This window comes from Hipposideros armiger, unplaced genomic scaffold (genome assembly GCF_001890085.2).
Source record: "Hipposideros armiger isolate ML-2016 unplaced genomic scaffold, ASM189008v1 scaffold_240, whole genome shotgun sequence".
NCBI lineage: Eukaryota > Metazoa > Chordata > Mammalia > Chiroptera > Hipposideridae > Hipposideros > Hipposideros armiger.
The window spans coordinates 1,434,074-1,437,714 of NW_017731590.1; the positions used below are offsets into that span (position 1 = coordinate 1,434,074).

The window sequence follows — 3,641 nt, forward strand, 5'->3', positions numbered from 1 at the left end:
GGCAGCCAGCGTGAGTGGCCAGCAGCCGCAGTGAGTGGCCGTCCAGAGGCTGGTGACTGATCTGCCTCAACAGGGAAGAGTGCAATGATGGTGCCAACTTGGGCCAGTGAAGCAACGTCCTCCACAACTAGACTGAAGAACAAAAGAACAAAAGGACAGCAACTTGTCTGTTCCTCTTCCCCCAATTCCCCAGCACTGTTCCCATCCTCCAATCCCCCCAAAAAAATCTTTAAACAAAACAAAAAAAATAAGAAATATCTCAAATAAACAATTTAACCTTATATCTAAAGAAACTAGAAAAAGAACAACAAACAAAACCCAAGGACAGAAACAATAAAGATTAAAGTGGAAATGAACAAATTAGAGTCCAAAAAAAAACAATACAAAAGATCAATGAAACCAAGAGCTGGTTCTTTAAAAAGATAAACAAATTGATAAACTTTTAACCACACTCATCAAGAAAAAAAGAGAGAGAACCCATTTAAATAAAATCAGGAATGAGAGAAGAGAAGTGACAGCTGACACTACAGAAATACAAAGGATTTTAAGACAATACTATAAACAATTATATGCCATCAAATTGGACAATCTGGAACAAATGGATAAATTCCTAGGAACATACAATTTTCCAAGACTTAGTCAAGAAGAAACAGAAAACCTGTTTCTCATACCATATCAAGAGCAAAACAGAACTATAACTACTAAAAAAATTGAATTACTAATAAAAAATCTCCCAACAAATGAAAGTGCTGGACCAATGGCTTCACAGGTGAATTTTAACAAAGAATCAAAGAAGAATTAACACCTATACTTCTCAAACTATTCCAAAAAATTGAAGAAAAGGGAAGGCTCTCAAGCTCATTTTAAAAGGCCAGCATTACCCTGATTCCAAAACCAGACAAAGACATTACAAAAATTAAAACTATAGGCTAATATCCCTAGTGGACATAGATGCAAAAATTCTCAACAAAACATTAGCAAACTGAATTCAGCCATACATTAAAATGATCGTACACCACTATCAAGTGGGATTTATTTCTGGCATGTAAGGTTGGTTCACTATCTGCAAATCAATTAATGTGATGCACAAATAAACAAAATGAAGGATAAAAATCATATGATCATATCAATATATGCAGGAAAAGCATTTGAAAAAATCCAGCATCCATTTATGATAAAAACTCTCAGCAAAGCGGGAATAGAGGGAACACACCTAAACATAATAAAGGCTATATAAGACAATTCCATAGCTAACATTATAGTCAATGGGGAAAAACTAAAAGTGTTTTCCTTAAGATAAGGAACAAGACAAGGATGTCCACCTTCATTACTTTTGTTCAACATAGTATTGGAAGTCCTAGCCATAGCAATCAGACAACAAAAAGAAATAAAAGGTATCCAAATTGGAAAGGAAAAAGTAAAACTGTTATTATTTGCAGATGACATAATTCTTTATGTAGAGAACCTTAAAGATTCCACCAAGAAACTATTAAAACTGATAAATGAATAAAGTAGCAGGATACAAAATTAATATTCAGAAATCAGTTGCATTTTTGTACACCAATTACCAACTATCAGAGAAATTAAAAAAACAATCCCATTTACAATTGCATCAAAAGACAAAACAAACCCAGGAATAAATTTAACGAAGGAGGTAAAAGACCTGTACTCAGAAAACTGTAAGACATTGAAGAAAGAATATGAAGAAGATACAAATAAATGGAAGCGTATACTGTGCTCATGGATAGGAATAATTAACATCATTAAAATGTCTATACAACCCAAAGCAATCTATAGATTCAATGCAATCCCTGTCAAAATACCAATGGCATTCTTTACAGAACTAGAACAAATGATCCTAAAAGTTATATGGAACCACAAAAGACACCAAATAGCCACAGCAATCTTGAGAAAGAACAGCAAAGTTGGAGGTATCATGCTACCTGATATCAAACTATACTATAAAGCTATAGTAATTAAAATGACATGGTGCTGGCATAAGAACAGACACATAGATCAATGGAACAGAACAGAGAGCCCAGAAATATACCCATGCCTATGTGGTCAATTAATGTATGACAAAAGAGGCAAGAATATACTATAAGGTAAAGACAGTCTTTTAATAAATGTTATTGGGAAAACTGGACAGATACATGCAAAGAAATGAAATTAGATTATTTTGTTATACCATATACAAGAACAAACTCAAAATGGATTAAAGACTTGAATGTAAGGCCCAAAACCATAGAACTCCTAGAAGAAAACCTAGGTAGTAAAGTCTCTGACATTGCTCTTAGTAATATAGCTTTTTGATATATCTTCTCAGGCAAGGGAAACAAAAGCAAAAAATAAACATATGGGACTGCACCAAACTAAAATTTTTTGCACAGCAAAGGAAACCATTAACAAAGCTCAAAGACAACCTACAGATTTGGAGAAGATACTTGCCAATGATACCTCTGATAAGGGGTTAATATCCAAAATTTATGAAGAACTCATACAACTTAACATTAAAGAAACAAACAATACAATTAAAAAATGGGCAGAGGACCTGAATAGACATTTCTCCAAAGAGGACATACAGATGGCCAATAGACATAGGGAAATATACTCAACATCACTAATCACCAGAGAAATGCAAATTAATACCACAATGAGATATCACCTCACACCTGTCAGAATTGCTATAATCCATAAATCAACAAACAACGCCCTTTCTTCCAGCCTCCCACCACCCTCCAACCTCTTTTCCAATCTCAACCTTTGGAACCACCTCAGCCATCCTTGGCCTTGGAGACCAGCCAACACCATTTTTTGAGCTTAACTCCTTATTGCTGAAGAACCATGAGCTCCCAAGTTTGTCAGAATCATTCCACCAAAGGTGGAGGCCACTGTCAGCCTCCTGGTCAACTTGCATCTGCAGGCCTCCTACACCTATCTCTGGGCTTCTGTTTCGACCATGAACATGTGGTTCTGCAGGGTGTAAGCTACTTCTTCTATAGGTTGGCTCAGGAAAAGCGCGAGGGCACCAAGCATCTCTTGAAGATGCGAAACCAGCGTGGTGACCGCGCCCTCTTCCAGGACCTGCAGAAGCCTTCCCAAGATGAGTGGGGTAAAACTCAGGATGTCATGGAAGCCTCCATGGTCATGGAGAAGAACATGAACCAGGCCCTTTTGGATCTGCATGCTCTGGGTTCTGCCCGCACAAATCTAGATCTCTGTGACTTCCAGGAGAATCATGTCCTGGATGAGGAGGTGAAACTCATCAAGAGAATGGGTGACCACCTGATACCTGATTAACCTCCATAGGCTGGCCAGCCCCTTGGCTGGGCTGGATGAGTATCTCTTTCAAAGGCTCCTCAAGCATGACTAGGAGCCTTTGGAGCCCAGAGGCCTTTGACGGGCCCCTCTGCAACCCCTTGGCATTGGGCTTATGCCTGAGCCTCTCCTGCAACCACTGGGCAGCCTTCTATTCATCCTGGAGCTCTCTCCCATGCCATGGACCAAATTGAAACAATAAAGCTTTTCAGAGCAAAAAAGAAGAAGAAGAAGAAGGAGAAGGAGAAGGAGAAGGAGAAGGAGAAGGAGAAGGAGAAGGAGAAGGAGAAGGAGAAGGAGAAGAAGAAGAAGAGGAAATTGGT

At 38.2% G+C, this 3,641-nt stretch overlaps 1 pseudogene; it reads left to right on the forward strand.

Annotated features, from left to right (window-relative positions):
• The first annotated feature begins 2,844 nt into the window (after window positions 1–2,844).
• LOC109389709 (ferritin light chain pseudogene) lies at window positions 2,845–3,300 on the forward strand (annotated as a pseudogene).
• Window positions 3,301–3,641: the final 341 nt, after the last annotated feature.